At 36.9% G+C, this 17916-nt stretch overlaps 1 non-coding gene across 1 annotated transcript; it reads left to right on the plus strand.

The window, feature by feature from the left end:
* The first annotated feature begins 6983 nt into the window (after positions 1-6983).
* On the plus strand, positions 6984-7090 carry LOC142167703 (small nucleolar RNA R71). The gene has a single exon (XR_012697790.1). It is a non-coding gene; the product is annotated as a small nucleolar RNA R71 (small nucleolar RNA).
* The last annotated feature ends 10826 nt before the right edge of the window (positions 7091-17916 follow it).

Raw genomic sequence — 17916 nt, forward strand, 5'->3', positions numbered from 1 at the left:
CCAACCTCTGTCTTGAAGCCATCCAAATTCAATATTTATAGGACGAAACCTAGGGTTTCTTTGAGCGGGAATGGGAGGTTAAACGGTCGAAATAGCCGTTTGAAATTGGAATCAAATCTGCAAAATGTACTGGAAATCACATTCTGAAAAGGAGATTTGGCTCTTTTTGTCACGGCCCTCGTTTGACTGAATCTTCGTGGAGATGACAGAGAGAGGAGCGTTTGAAGGTTATACAAAAATGGAGGCACCCATATCTGATTTAGGAGGGAGAAGTCTGGACTTTTGTTCAAAGAGGAAAGGTAAAGCACTAGCAGTTTTGAGAGAGAGAGATTAGGAGGCTTTTAGAGGATTCTTTATGGGTATGGGCCTAGCGGATCGGGTTAGTTATGTTAGCAAACTTGGGCTAATTAGGCTGGTATGGGCGACAAAAATTGGGACTTCATTAAAGGCATATTCTCTTTTAGGCTTCTAATTTGGCTTATGAATATTCTATTAGCCACAATATGTAATATTATGTCTTATTAATATTATTTAGGTAATTAAATTATTTAATAATTATTAGTATTAAAATAAGTAGGAGAGATTGAAAAAATTACAATTACAGTAGTTGTTAAATAAAAATGCTATACTATTAAGTAATTTATAAAATGTAGAATTAAGAAATATCACCACTTGATTAAATAAACAAACATGAGATGTTTTTTTCAGAAAATAATAAAAGTACTATAAATATACTAATAATAATAAATTTAACAATAATAATAATAATAATAGTGATGATAGTAATTAGGATTAATTTGCGCTAAAATGGTAAAATAACGATTCTTATATTATTAGAGATATTAGAAGCTTAAAGATATAGTTTGGAAGAAATAAAGGACAAAATTGGATGTCAACACTCGCGCCACATGATTCGATGGAGGGGTGACATTAAGGAGGAACAAGGGCATTTCCCCTAGAATCTAGTGCTTCCAATCCCACCACGGCTCGACCCATTCTCCCAACGAACTATTGTGCAATCTCCCCCAGATTCAATAATGGGGTCTCTCCCTCCTCATAGCCTCGCACTCGAGGTCTACTCATTCGGAAAGTGAGACATGGGGAAAATAACTTCCTATCTTGAACTATATCGCACGATCTAGAGTATCAAAGAAGGGTGACATTCCAAAATGTCCAAGTAGCCTCCTAATTATAGATGTGGTCGACAACACATCAATAAAAAGGACTCTACTAGACACGGGTCCGAGACATCCAAGGAAACTTTAAAACCTTAGTCTCTGATACCAAAGCTTGTCACGCCATGATCTTGGGAAGCGTAACCGGCGTTCGACCCAGACATCCCAGTCAAGGAAGCTTAGTTGATGCCTTCTATCCAACCTTACCCATGAACAATTTAAGAATCAACAATAATAGATAGACACGAGAAGAGTAAAGTGTACTGCATTCTTTATCCATTACTTATACAAGCTTCATTTACAATTTCTAAAATATTACAAGTCCCTAGTTACGAGGGAAAAACATGTTTCTCAAATACAAGCATTTCTAGTTCATTACCCCAAATAGAACACTACCCACATCATGTCTACGGAGCCTCTAAGTGTGACAGAAGAGTAGTATAGAAGTAACAGTGACAAGACCCAGACTATACCTCAAAACACAATGTACAATACCAAGTGACATAAGGTCCGGAACAGAATAGGGCTCACCAAATCTACTGAGTAGAGGGTAACTGCAAATGATGATCAAAACGACCTACTGAGGAACTACCTTCATCCATTAAAGATGCAGCAACCTCGATTAAAAGGATGTTAGTACATATGGAATAGTATTAGTATGTAGAGCTAAATACCCACTCATGAAATAGAATGCCAATATAAGAAAGGAGAAAATCATGAAATCAGCAAGGAACAACCAATGATATTCAAATGCCAAGTTAAAACATAACAATTTTTAAAATAAGAAATTAATTTTTTTTTTGGTTGGGAAATCATTAGCCTCTGATCATCACACCATACATGAGGCATGGAGTCCGATCACAAACTCGATCAGCTGATCAATCTCTTCACGAATCAATGTGTATTGACATGATGATGCAGATAAAATATGATAATAAGAATGAGGAACCACCCTGCACGCAACATGGCATCCGATCATTACTCGATCGGCTAGGTCGTCTCCCCACATATGCCATATGAGTCGGCATCCAATCCAAGGCCAAAACACACACTTAAATTCTGCTCGCTAATCAAATGTAGGATAGTATAATATCGTATTCACAGAGATTAGATTTAAATAATATTCGCGTAGTTTCTAGATTGGTTGCTATCCAAGATGATCAACAGTTGAGATTTATAAGATGTCTAACTAAAATTAACTAAGAATCTAAAGTTATTGACTAATCACAATCGAAACAAGGAATAAGCAAAGAAGGTTATCAATGGGAGAAGATAGGGTTTTGATAGGATAGGTGCAAGATAATTGTTCAGGATCAAACTCTAGATAATTCACTTTTAGTGTTCAAGTGAGTCTCTTGAATTCACTCAATTATTAGTTCAAATATTCAGCAAAATATCCTTTTTCGATTAAGTCTTAAACTCACAAGATGAACCAATTTAAGCACGTGAATATATGCAAGAATGCGTAGTGGATTGGTCTTTAGGAAAACCTATTTCGATTATTCTCCTAACTAGGTTTAATCAATGATTCAACTAGCCTCTTTCGATTACTTTGAAGAATCTATAAACTCAACCAACAATATAATGCAAAGATATCACAAGTTATGCCTCTCTCGATTACATGAACAAGTGAATATAGATGCAATAGTTAATTCATCCGAAAATGCTTCAATACATAAAACTAGAGTTATAATCCACAAACAATCATCAATACACCAAATTCATCAAACCCTAAAGAGAACTACTCCATAGATATGGAGCAATTCATCACAAATAAAATTAAAGTATAGGAAAACATAAATTCGATTCAAACTCGGGTCTTAAGTGAGCAAGGAATGATAAAATCCTTGTGCTTGTGTTCTTCCAACTCCTCCTTAGTCCCCTTAGGTATAAAGTATGTCAAAAAAGTCCAGAAAATAACGTTTTTCCATGTATTTATACCAAGTAGGGTCAGGCCGAGACGAAATCACTTTCTCCTAGCCGAAATAGGAAAATAAATCTAACAAAATTGCACAGGCGCGCCGTATGGGGTGACGCGCCATGCGGGGCATTAGTGGGGAAATCCAGAGAGATAATTTCTTACATGCAACATAGGTTTACACAAGCGTGGCGCCCCACGCGGCGCGGCAGTGGAGAATTCTCAGAATACGGACCAAACTTCGATTTTTGACTTCCAGACTTGGTCCTCGACCCCTAACACAATCCTGACTTAATCCCTTGGGCTTTTACTCAGACTTCAAAGCTCCAAATAGCTCGAATTCATTCCACAACATCTACATAGCATGGAGTCACTTTTACAAGGCATAAAACACACAATAAATGCAAAACACTATCAATTAAAGCTCAAACGTGAATAAAGTGCAATGAATTAGAGTGCAATAAGCGACTAAAACACACAATTATAGCCTACCATCAACACCTCATACTTAAACCATTGCTTGTCCTCGAGCAATCAAACTACACTTTACATAAACACGACCTTTTTCAACAATTCTCATAACTCATCACACCAAGAATATTTAAAACAGATTAAGTACAATACCGTAACATTCTAGTCTCAAAATTTGACTCAAAAGCACCACATGCTTTTTACAACCCGCTCACTTACTCTAACACAGAGGTCAATGACATTACCTTTTCTTTATGAATTAAGTGCCCTCACACAACAAAGAGAGTAGTTCCACACATAATAGAATTTAAGAACAATTAGGAACTCAAGATAGAAAGAATTCACTCACCCTCAGAAACAACATTCATGTGCTGCAAAAGATATACCATAAGCTTGCCCATAGTGTACTACTCAACTAATTGAGCCCATTCAGTCAAGGATCAAGTAGGACTTTACTTGGTTGTAATGTAGGTTGCAAGACATGTAGGATACATTTGGATATAAGAATGATTACACCTCCCTAAGCACTTTAAAACATACATTTCATTGTTCAAAACCCCACACTTATGTCAAATCAAAACTCCACCTTCACATCAATATAGATTAACTCCCTACTTCTTTAAGTACAATTACATCAAGTTACCACTATCAAAGAATATTTTTCACATTCATTCACTTATTTTTTCCTTTCTTTTTCAATTCAAGTGGCTCTTACTTTTTTCAAACAGTGCACCTTTCTTCCTATTTCATTAGTTCCACTCAAAAGCCAAACCAACCACCCCGCACTTCAACTTTTACAAAGTACATACTAAATTCAAGTGCTCACGAGAGGTACAAGGTTCAAATAGATGATCAATTCAAAAAAATGGGTAAGGCTTGTAATGTGGTTGCCAAAGAAACAAGATTACAGGCTCAAAGGGGTTAACTAAGATACATAACAATTAGGTGGGTAAAAGCATATAACCGGCTCAACAAAGAAAGGCCTATATCACTTCCAAGACTGAATAAAACTACTATTTCGCTTTGCAAACACGGGGGCAAGTTCTAGACATCAAATGCAATGCACAAAATAACACAAAACATCACACACATATCACACATAACTCACTCCGGATTGGACTCATCGGGACACACTAGTCAAAGCAGTTAAGCAAAGTTAAGATCATACACTTTAAGGTACTTATGTAAGAGTCATAAACTGAGCCTAAGCATTATACTAAAGCACTCATTATTCTCAAGGTATAACAGAGTCAAGAGATATTGCCTTCCATGTAAACCATAGCACAAGGTTTCCTACTCTGAACAAAAATATAAACTAACTACACCCGGTTTAAACAAAACTCTTGGAAAAGAACCGCGGCACAAAGAAAAACCAAGGGGGACTTGTTACACTATCTAACAAAAGAAAATCTTTTTGCCTTTTGCTTTCGACTTTAATCCCTAAAGAAACCTGTCGAATGATATCCATCGTCGGGAAAAATCAAAAATTTTAATTTTTTATGGTTTTTATGTCTTTTTCTAATTATTTTCTATCTCTGACTACTACAACTAAGAAAAAAAAACTAATATATAAATACATATAATTATCCTCCACCCCACACTTTAAGTTGTGGCATGTCCCTATGAGACATAATTAAAAAGCATAAGGTAAAGGAAACTTCCTTGAACATCTACTCGGGGTCTGAGTCGAAGTCGGGCTCCATTCCTCGCACCTGAACTAATGCACACATCCATGCTGGCAACTTCTTCTCAGCCTTTTTGGGGTACACCTCACACTTATGTTTCTCGCTCACTGCAACCTTCTCTTTTGAACCTTCACTTTCCACTCAACAGTTGCAGCTGGTTTTGCTTTTTGCACCCCCTTTTCTACATCCATCTTAAACGTTACAGTCTCATTACCCACTCTAAGCATGAGTTTTCCCTCATGTATATCCAATATAGCTCTACCCGTTGCTAAGAATGGTCTTCATAGGATACATGTGACCTCTTTGTTTTCCTCCATATTCACCACTATAAAATTCACAGGAAATACGAACTTATCCACCCGAACTAACATATCTTCCACTATCCCCTCGGGTGTTATAGTCGTTTGGTCATCCAAATGCAAAGATATTGGCACAGACCTTATCTCTCTAATCTCCTTCTCTAATTTCCTGCAAATAGATAGAGGCATTAAGTTAATTGAGGCACCAGAATCACATAAAGACTTATCAAACTTTACAGTTCCTAATGAGAAAGGTATAGTAAAACTCCCTGGATCTCCACACTTTTGTGGGAGTTTGTTTTTCAGTATCACACTACAATGCTCTGTGAGCTTCACAACCGAGGTATCCTCTATTTTCCTCTTCTTTGTAAAGATATCCTTCTAGAATTTGGCATAAGCAGGCATTTGTGAGAGCACTTATGTGAATGCCAAATTTACATGAACCTGTTTCAGCACATCCAAAATTCTCTCAAGCTGCTTGTCCAACTTTTCTCTACATAGATTTTGAGGGAAAGGTAAAGCATGCATATGTTTGCTCTCCTCATGTTCCTCCCTTCTTGATTTTTCTTCCTTCTTCATCTTCTCAGTTTTCATTGGATCTTTATTCTTCTTATCATCATCACTTTTCTTCTGCTCCCCACTTTCTTTTACAAGTATCACATTTTTTTGGATCGGGGTGAGATCTTTCGACACTTGCCCACTTCTCAAGGTCACGACATTCACCGTTTCTTTATGATTCTTTTATGTATCAGCAATGAGAGTGCCTGGAACCCTCTCAGATAATATTATTGCAATCTATCCCACTTGCTTCTCTAAATTTCGAATTGCTTCCCCTTGTATTTCAAATCTTTCATCAGTTTTCACAATGAACGCCCCCATAAGATCTTCTAAACCAAGTGGATTGGGCTGTTGAGGCTGAAACTGTTGCCTCGACTGATTCATAAAACCATGAGCTCCTTGTCCCTGAAATCTGGGATTATTTTGTTGCCACGCATTTACAGTACCCCCAGCTTAACTCCATGAAAATCTGGGGTGCTTCTATCACATTGCACTAAAACTATAGTTCCCCACAACATTCACTTCCTTAGTTCAGACTTGACATTCATGAGTAGGGTTTCCTCTTCCACATATATCATAAGCTGCGTGAGACTCATTTTGTATCGAGGCTAAGGTCAGCTTCCGTATTTCTTTAGCCATAGCATCAAGCTGTACCTGCACAGATGTGTTAGCATCAACCTAGTGAACACCAGTCGATCTTCTTCTTTCAGCACTCTCAGAGGGCCATTGATTTGCATCTTCAGATAACTCATCAAGAATTGTGACTATCTCCTCTGGAGTCTTCTTCATCAACGGCCCTCCAGCTGTATTGCTCAATGTTCTGTGCGAGGCTGGTGTCAACTCATCCCGAAAGTACTGGAGTTACATCCAGAGTTTAATTCCGCTATGTTGACACTTTTGAACAATCTCGTTGAGCCTCTCCCATGCTTCAAAAACAGTTTCGGTATCTTTCTGGCAGAAGTTATGGATTTCTCTTCTAAACTTGCCTGTTTTATTTGAGAAGAAATATTTATCAAGGAATTTTCTAATCATCTCCTCCCAAGTTCTAATAGATCTCGTGGGCAAGCTTCGAAGCTACTGTTTTGCATCATCTTTAAGAGAAAAGGGGAATGCCCTTAAATAAACTGCATCTTGCGACACCCCATTGTAGTGAAAGGTGTTCATAATCTCTTCGAAGTCCATTAGATGTGTGGTTGGATCTTCATTTGGCTTCCCTCTGAAGACACATCAATTCTGAAGGGTTTGAAGCAACCCTTGCTTCAATTCCAAGTTGTTTTCTGCAATTGGGGGTGGTCTAACACTTGATAATCCTTGATTATAGACCAGTCTAGCATAATCGCCAAGTGGTCTCCAAGTCTCGAGAGCTATATTTCCGAACTGGTCTGCAACCAAGGGTTAATTTTGAACAATTCTCTAACCCCTCTCTTCTTCGTAGATACTCTGTGCATCTCTAATAGCTGCTTCTCTAACATCTCGTGCATATTGTTCTCTTCGTTGGGCTGCTTCTCTCGCAGCCAAATCTACATTATCCTCACCGTTTCCAACCATAAATTCTTTGGTTGAGAACTGCCCAACCTTTTCTGATGTCTCGGTGAGATGGCTGCCGGTGAGATGCCCAACATAAATTCTTTGGTTACCGGGGATTGGCTCGTATGGTAGCACTTCTTTCGTAGAAGTTCGAGTCATGCATCAATCTCAACTTGTAACATGCACACAGTCAAAGAACACCAAACGTAAAAAGAGAAATAAAATAAAAAGAAAGAATTCCTGAATTAGCTCTATAAACTGCTTCAAACACTAATGATTGCCAATCTCCGGCAACTACGCCAAAATTTGGCGAGCGCAAAACACACACTTAAATTCTGCTCGCTAATCAAATATAGTATAGTATAGTATAGTATAATATCGTATCCACAGGGATTAGATTAAACAATATTCTCATACTTTCAAGATTGGTTGCTATCCAAGATGATCAACAATTGAGATTTATAAGATGTCTAACTAAAATTAACTAATAATCTAAAGCTATTGACTAATGACAATCGAAACAAGGAATAAGAAAAGAAGGTTATCAATGGGAGAAAATAGGGTTTTGATCGGATAGATGCAAGATAATTATTCAAGATCAAACTCTAGATAATTCACTTTTAGTGTTCAAGTGAGTCTCTTGAATTCACTCAATTATTAGTTCAAATGTTCAGCAAAATATCCTTTTTCGATTAAGTCTTAACCTCACAAGATGAACCAATTTAAGCACGTGAAGATATGCAAGAATGCGTAGTGGATTGGTCTTTAGGAAAACCTATTTCGGTTATTCTCCTAACTAGGTTTAATCAATGATTCAACTAGCCTCTTTCGATTACTTTGAAGAATCTATAAACTCAACCAACAATATAATGCAAAGATATCACAAGTTATGTCTCTCTCGATTACATGAATAAGTGCATATAGATGCAACGGTTAATTTATCCAAACACGCTTCAGTACATAAAACTAGAATTATAATCCACAAACAATCATCAATACACCAAATCCATCAAACCCTAAAGAGAACTACTCCATAGATGTGGAGCAATTCATCACAAATAAAATTAAAGTATAGAAAAATATAAATTCAATCCAAACTCGGGTCTTGAGTGAGGAAGGAATGATGAAATCTTGTGTGTGTTATTCAAACTCTTCCTTAGCCCCCTTAGGTCTAAAGTATATTAAAAAAGTCCATAAAATAATATTTTTCCATGTATTTATACCAAGTAGGGACGGCCCTAGACGAAATCACCTTCTCCTAGCCGAAATAGGAAAATAACTCTGTAAATTTGCACATGCACGCCGTATGGGGCGACGCGCTATGCGAGGCATTAGTGGAGAACTCGAGAGAGCTAATTTCTGACAAGCAATAGAAGATTGCACAAGCATGGGCTTTTACTCAGACTTGGTCCTCGACCCCCGAACACGATCCCAACTTAATCCCTTGGGCTTTTACTCAGACTTCAAAGCTCCAAATATTTCGAATTCATTCCACAACTTCTACATAGCTCGAAATCACTCCTACAAGGTATAAAACACACAATAATTGCAAAACACTATCAATTAAAGCTCAAACATGAATAAAGTGTAGTGAATTAGAGTGTAATAAGCGACTAAACATACAATTATAGCCTACCATCACACTCTTTCATTTCTTTATTTTCAAGGATCATTATCATGAACATCAACAAATAGAATATTCCGAAAATCATAACCTTAAGTTCATTAGTATTGAAGGCTTTAAACACAATGGATTTCTTTCCAAAGAATGGAGCAATCGAAGCACAAGTTAAAATCATAAATGGATGATACACCATTTATTCTTGAAATATTTTTTCCAAAGGTCAATACAAAGTTTTAACTCATGAGTATGTAAGAACTCAAAACATAATGGAAATACTTATAAAGGAGAGCATGGTGATTTACGATTGAAACATGGATTCAATTCATATGCATTAGTTACAACAACCATATTTGAATATTTTCCCACAAAGGGGGAGCATAATAGGATAAGATCAATTCGAACGTGACTAGAGTACATAAGCATTTAGGAAAATCAATTTTGAAATCAATTTGGAGCAGTTGGAATGAGAATTTGTAAAACCATATTTATAACACGACGAACTCATAGATTTCGATTCTAGAAAGGGAGTTTAGCCAACCTACCTTAATTAAGCTTTCCCTTATAGTTACTACAATGTCCCACTCTCCTAGCAACCAGAATCCATAGAAACATAAGCAAATATAACCATAGTTAGGAAGGTATTCTTAGATTTATCCCATTCTGATATTTCATCCAATACCGAATATGTGAAATCGATTACAAGGTCCCATAATAGAAATTTCTCTACCCTCACCATGAATTTTTAAGCATCAAACCAATATACGATATCCCTACAACACCCATCAACCATCATTAGTCACATGCATGCCCAGCCATTTGCTTCAAACCCACCAAAATCACATCTCCTAGTCTTCACATACTCCCAAATTCGAGATCGTGGGCTTATGGCTTCCGGTCACCATCCCACAATCCGCACCATGATAACATACTACTTAAACCCATTATTAAATATTTCATTAAAGCTAGGGATGAAGTCTTACCTTGTAAGCAGAAGGTCTTGTGAGTTTCCCTCTTGAATCCCAAGGTTTGAGCAAGAATTGGAGAGTACAATTTGATAGAGCTTCTCCCTATCTCTCTCTAAATTGATAACCTCACTCTATTACATCAAATTATATCTTATAAAATGACCTCCTAAGGCCTTATACTAAAATAGGGTTGGATAAGAAAATTTCCAAAAATAACCCCCAGATGTCAATTATGTGGTGCAATTGCGTGGTAGCAGAACATATATGTGGCCAGCAGAATGTCCACAAAATGGAATGTCAATTCCACAATACAATTTTGCGGTAGCAGAATGGTTATGCGGCCAACAGAATTGCCACAAAATGGTTTTTAAATTTTGGGTTGGGTCTGGTCAATTTCACGATGCAATTTAGCGGTAGAAGAATGGTTATGCTGGCAGCAGAATGGTCACAAAATGATTTTCAAATTTGAGTTTCTTTTGATTCATTCCGTGGTGATTCTGTGGTTAGTGGAACAGATTCGCTATAGCATAATGGACCACAGAATTGTCATTTTCGACAAATTCTTCTACCAATTCCATGATGCATTGCACAATCCAAAAATTCATGTTGTGGCAGATTAGCTTACCTTGGCACTATAAAACCTTAAATTCTTGGCGAGTTTTTACGGGGCCTTACAGTTGCATGCTACAACGGATTGTTATTTGGATCGGGTTTCACGCCACAATAGATCATATTTACTATTGGTTAGCGCTTGGGCCAGTATCCGCCTCTCCGGAGTCTGATATTATAGCGAGCACAAGTAGAGTGATATACACGTGCTTTGTGAGAGGCTTTTGAGCCAGACACTCGTACAGTGCTGACCACTTGAGTCCGCTTCGCATTTGCAATGTTCCTGACTGCATTTGCGAAGGTGGAGTTTTGCATTTGCGATCTTTTCGTCGCATTTGAGACTTTTGCTCTTCTATGGCAAGGTTCGCATTTGCGACCCTTGTCTCGCATTTGCGATGTTCGCAATTGTGAATAAGACATCGCAATTGCATCATCTGCTCCTCGGTAAAAGAGGAAAAAATGGGACTTAGCTCATTTTACACCATTTCTCTATCCTAAATACTCTATAGGCAAATTTTCAAGTGACTTTTCTTCCCAAATTCATTGGTAAATGACTTTAATCCTTTTTCTTTCAACTACCCATTACTTTTCATGATATTTCAACATCAAATTTATAATTTCATGGTAGAAATTAGAGATTTGGGTTGAATTGGGGGGTTTTATAAAATTGAGATTTAAACCTCCAATTGAGGTCAGATTTCAAAATAAATCATATAACCGGGCTCGGGGATGAATGGGTTATCGCATTTGGGTCAGAACCTCGGGTTTTGACCAAGCGAGTCCGGGATTGACTTTTGTTGACATTTTTAAAAATGATCAAAATTGAACATCTTCCATTAATGGGTAGTTTCTAAAGCTTATTTTGAATCATTTGATCGATAATTTTCTAGATTTGATTGGTTTGGAGACTTGTTCAAAAGATAAGGCCGTGGTTGATTGATTGCTTGAATTGGAGAGTGAGGTAAGTATTGGGTCTAACCTTGATTTGAGGGAATTAGGGAACCTTGAACTACGTGTTATGTGAATTATGTGAAAAATGGCATATATGTGAGGTGACGAGTGTATAGACGCCGTCACGATACTTGCTTTCATGTTTTCATTATTTCATGATATATCTTATTTCATGCCGTAATTGCAACATGCTTTATTGACTTCTGTGCCATAATTGTTACTTGTCATTTAGTTATTCTTGTATTAAATTATCCGTCCCTTCCATAACTCCTTGCTTATTTGCTACTTGTCTCTACTTGCTTTATTTGCATATCTAAATTTTCATGTCTTACTTGCCTTATAGTTTTGTAATATGTGTTGCCTTATATAACGTGGTTTCACTTGTATGGGTTGTCTAATTGATAGAAACCGATGAGTTGATAAAGTTGAGATATTCGAGTTGTTAGAGATTCTTTGATTATTATGTGATTCTTCATTGCGTCGTACATTTACTCTCTTGATGTAGAAATTCTTGTAAATCTTGGTTGTTGATTGAAATTATTTGGGGAGGGGATTGCACGCCGCAACGAAAATTGAAAGGTAATGCACTGAAATGGCAGAATAAAAATGGATTATGATATTGACAGATGATGATATGGTAGGATTGGGTTGCGCGTCGCAACGGATTATATATGTGGTATTTATTTGTGATTGTTGGATTTGCCTCGGTATTTTGAGATGAGTTTATGAGACTTGTTATTCTAGCTTCTCTGGTAGTTGGATTTCGAGTTCTCTTTTATAGTTAACTGATTTAGTTCCATTTCTTGTTTTCCTATTATTATTATTATTATTATTATTATTATTATTATTATTATTATTATTATTATTATTATTATTATTATTATTATTATTATTATTATTATTATTATTTTATTATTATTATTATTATTATTATTATTATTATTATTATTATTATTATTATTACTGTTATTATTATTATTACTGTTATTATTATTATTATTATTATTATTATTATTATTATTATTATTATTATTATTATTATTATTATTACTGTTATTATTATTGCGTATAAGTTATTGTAAGTGACCCGCCTTAGCCTCGTCACTAATTCATCGCAGTTAGACTCGGTATTTACAGAGTACACGGGGTCGGTTGTATGTATTACACTGTGCACATCTTGTGCAGATAACAGAGTTGGTCCCAGCAGTGCTGAGTGAGATTGCTCGGATCCAGTTATCGGTGGAGACTTGAGGTATAGCTGCACAATGTCCGCAACCCTAAAGTCCCCTTCTATGTCCTCTTTACTATTTATTTTATCCCAAACATTTGTGTTTTATTTAGACTATTATATTTAGTACTCTAGACACTCATGTATTCGTGACACCAGTTTCTGAGATTGTATTTGGATTACGTCGTTTATCAGTTTATCACTTTATTTCAGGTTATTCAATTTTATTGTTATCATTTGATTTGAATTGTTTAAAATGGTTAATAATTATAGCTAACGTTGGCTTGCCTAGCAAGTGAAATGATAGGCACCATTATGATCCCGAGGATGGGAATTTCGGGTCGTGACAGACATATAGGCATAGAAATGTATTTTTCTCATGCTAACTGGGAAATGAAATGTCTTATCTGTTGCTGCAAGTTTGGAAAAAATCACAATTCTCTGATAAACTCATATTTTGGTGATTTAGGTTAAAAATTTGGCTTTAATTGTTATACTTGTAAAGCGTGTCTAAATTTTAGTATTTTTGTGATCGAGCTGAATATGGTATCTTTTGAGTTATTTACTATCACTGCATTATTTTATCTTTTGTTATTATTGGTTACTGGAGTTGGACATTGACCTTCTTCCGAGCTCATTACTGCTTTCAACTCGAGATTAGGTTTGTTACTTATTGAGTACATGGAGTCGGTTGTACTAATACTATACTTCTGCACCTTGCGTTCAGATATTGGAGTTGATGCTGTTGTGTATGACGGGAGGTGGCATTGAAGACATACCTACTTTCCCGATATAGTTGCCACTTGTTCTTGGTAGTTTTAAATTTTAAATCTGTTTATGTATAATTTCAAACAAATGTTGTATTTATTTCCATACCAGCTTTGTAAATCTAATTCTTAGTGGCTCATGACTTGTACTACCAGTTCTTTGGATATAGTATGAGCATTTCAGTTAATTCATTATTGATCTCTTATTATTCTCATTTGGTGTGTTAACTGTTAGTTGGCTTACCTAGCGAGTTGGGTTAGGTGTCATCACGACCAGTGCATTTTGGGTCGCAATATAATTCTATATTCTCATTTTATTGTTAACAATACTCCTTTATAGGAATGACATGTTTAAGACGGTAATATACAAGGGATAATTTTTTATAAGCCCATACTTTTCAAAAAAATAAACTTAATCTATTGTGCATCAACAAAGGTCAAACAATTCAATTGTAGGCATATCTTTTCTCTTACTGAAAACTACATTCACCCAGCCTTATCCCCTCCTTCCTCCCCCTTATGGTATTCGTCCGAATTTCTCCATCTCAAGCCGATCTGTTATTTGTAAAACTCGCGTTTGGCCTACGCTTCGTTATCTTCCTAAATCTTCTGTAGGGTACTGCAACGGGATAGGATAGAAGTCCTAATGCGTTAAGCCCTCTTAACAGTATGCTACCCCATAAAACACGTGTTTTGACCATTTTGTTATTCCAATTAATGATTAAATGTGCCAGAACGTGGCTATTATGTAGGAAAAGTCATTAATCATTGCACCCTCTTAAATGTCCAAGAAATACAATTAGTATTTGTAATGGTCCATCCGGTCATTTTAACTTTTAGAACCCCGTTCTCTAAAATAAAACTTCTCGTATGTGCTTTTAATGATTTATGACTTGCGGGGATAGTTGGTTCGGGATTTGGAAGTGTTTGAATTGAAATCGGAATAATTGGTTCCTTAAGTTGACTTTAAGAGGACAAGTTTGACTTCGGTCAACATTTTTAGAAAACGACCCCTGAATAGAATTTTGACGATTCCAATAGCTCCGTATGGTGATTTTGGACTTAGGAACGTGTTTGGAATTTTATTTGAAAGTCTGTAGTTAAATTAGGCTTGAAATGGCTAAAATAGAAATTTAAGTTTGGAAGTTTGACCGGGGAGTTGACTTTTTGATATCGAGATCGGAATCTAGTTCCAAAAATTTACATAGCTCTGTTATGTCATTTATGACTTGTGTGCAAAATTTGAGGTCAATCGGACTTGAATTGACAGGTTTCGGTACATTATGTAGAAGTTGGAAATCTTAAGTTTCATTAAGCTTAAATTGGGGGATGATTCGTAGTTTTAACATTGTTTGGTGTGATTTGAGGGTTTGACTAAGTTCGTATGATGTTTTGTGACTTGTAGGTATAATTGGTCGAGGTCCCGAGGTGATCGGGTGAGTTTCGGATGACTAACAGATCACTTTTGGCCTTTGGAACACTGCTGATAACTGCTGGTATTTCTTCTGGTATTTCTTCTGGTCTGCGATCGCGTAGAGTAATTTAGGCAGAGGTGGATTTGTTCTACGCGATCGCGTGAATGAGGTTGCAATCGCATAGGGTTAATTTGGGCAGCTGAGAATTTGTTCACTGTGATCGCATGGACACGTCCATGATCGCGTGAAGAGGGATGCGATCGCGTAGAGTCGGAACCTGGTACATCGCGATCGCGTGGGACTTAATGCGATCGCATAGGGTTAATGTTTGGGCAGAAAAATTTGTGCTACGCGATCGCGTGAGGAAGTTCGTGATCGCGTAGAAGAAATCATTGGGCAGAGAGTTTAAGTTTTGAAAATGTGACTTCGTCCCATTTTCCATTTTTAACGATTTGGAGCTCGGATTTAGGCGATTTTTGGGAGATTTTCAGAGAAAACAACGGGGTAAGTATTCTTAACTCAATATTGATTAAATTACCCAAATCCATCACTATTTTTATCATTTAATTAGTGAATTGAGTTGGAAAAGTTTGAAAACCCTTTTGGATAGATTTGAAGATTTGAGGGCCGAATTGTTATTGGAATTTAGTGATTTTGGTATGGGTAGACTCATGGTTGAGCGGGTGTTCATATTTCGTAACTTTTGCCGGACTCCGAGACGTGGGCCCCACAAATGAATTTTTAATTAATTTCAAAATTTTTATTGAAAATGTAGTATTTTATTATAGAATTGATTCCAATAATTTTTAGTGATTGTATCGAATTATTTTGGCTAGATTTGAGCCAGACAGAGTTGGATAATCGTGGAAAAGGCCTTCTAATGGATTAAATTGGAGTAAGAAGAGGTAAATCTCTTGTCCAATCTTATGAGTGGGAAATTACCCCATAGGAATTAAATTGAATAATTGTTGCTAATTGCGGGGGCTACGTACGCACGAGGTGACGAGAGTCCGTGCGTAGCTACTATTAAATGCTAAAGTCCGGGTGGTTTAGGACTCAAAGCATGAATTATATGTGTACATTGTATTCCTTGTTTAATTAATATTAATTGATATATATATATGAATATATTGTGAATTGTCAGATAAAGATATTAAAGGATGAGAATCTCATATGCTTGATTTTCTGTTTAAAATTAATTAATTGTTAAGAGAAATTGTTCTTCCTCCCGAATTTATCTTGCAATGAATATACTCTCTTTCCGGAGGTACCTAAGAAAATGTCCTCATTTCTTGTGGAGCGGGCCGAACACCTCGGCAGGATTGATGCATCTATGGATCGCGCCGCACATCCCTCGGCAGTGTACCCGAAACTCTGGATCAGGCCGTACGATCTCGGCAGAAATCGTGCTTAATAATAATAATAATTACACGATACTTTAATAGTTATTTCAAGTTTGCGAAACTAATTGATAAATTGGAGAATCCTTGATATTTAATGAATTATTATTCCTGCTTGTTAAGGAATTAATTGTTATTCCTGTAAATGAGATTAATTGATAAATTGGAAATTATTTGAATTTAAGGAAATTAATTAATATATTGAGAATTGTTGTATTTGAAGGAATATGATTATTTTTGTTGGTTAAATAAATTATTGTAAATTCTGCGAATCATACTGATTTAGATATTCTAGTTGTATTTCAGTTATTATTATTGACCCATAGTGAGTGTCAAAGTTGGCCATCTCGTCTCTACCACTTCGAGATTAGGCTTGATACTTACTGGGTACACGTTGTTTACGTACTCATACTACACTTGCTGCACTTTTTGTGCAGGACCTGAGGCAAGTACTAGTGGGGGACCTATCGTCTTACACCCACGTTATCCAGGGGCATAGTGGTGAGCTGCCTTTCTGAGCCGTTCTGCAGCTACTAGTGTCTCTCCTTGTATTTTTCATTACGTCTATTTTTATTTCAGACAGTATTTGAGGTTTTGTATAATCTACTAGATGCTCACACACTTGTGACACCAGGTCTTGGCACGCACATTGGTAGAATTTGGTATTTATATTTTTCTTGGATTTAAATTTTATCGATATATGTTTAATTTATTAGTTGGCTTGCCTAGCTATAGTGTTGGGCGCCATTACGACTTATAGGTGGAACTGGGTCGTGACAACATGGTATCAAAGCACTAGGTTCATGTAGGTCTCACAAGTTATGAGCAGGCCTAATAGAATCTTGCGGATCGGTACAGAGACGTCTGTACTTATCTTCAAGAGGCTATAGATGTTAGGAAATTACCTTTCTTCATATTCCATCGTGCAATTGATGTAGTTCTAAATATAATTTTCTTATTCTCTCTCAAATGGTGAGAACGTACTCGAATAAGGTTCCAGGCCAGGGAAGAGCTACTCCCTCAATTGCTAGAGGCCGAGGGAGGGCTCCAGCCCGTGGTAGAGGGTGAGGACGTCCCAGGACTGTTCCAGTTATGCCGCTAGTGGGTCCAGTAGAGAACCCTATTGTTGAGGAACAGGATGAGGTGCCTGTGGTAGAGCCAGCTCCGGTGGATTTCACATCCGCACCGGGATTTCAGGATGTCATGGGTCGTATGCTGCGGTTCATGGACAATATGACTCAGGCCGATTTATTTCCGGCAGACCCAGCCACATCTCAGGCGGGCAGGGGAGCACAGACCCCTACCGCGCAGGCTCATGGACAGG

Source organism: Nicotiana tabacum, chromosome 12 (genome assembly GCF_000715075.1).
Source record: "Nicotiana tabacum cultivar K326 chromosome 12, ASM71507v2, whole genome shotgun sequence".
Taxonomy (NCBI): domain Eukaryota; kingdom Viridiplantae; phylum Streptophyta; class Magnoliopsida; order Solanales; family Solanaceae; genus Nicotiana; species Nicotiana tabacum.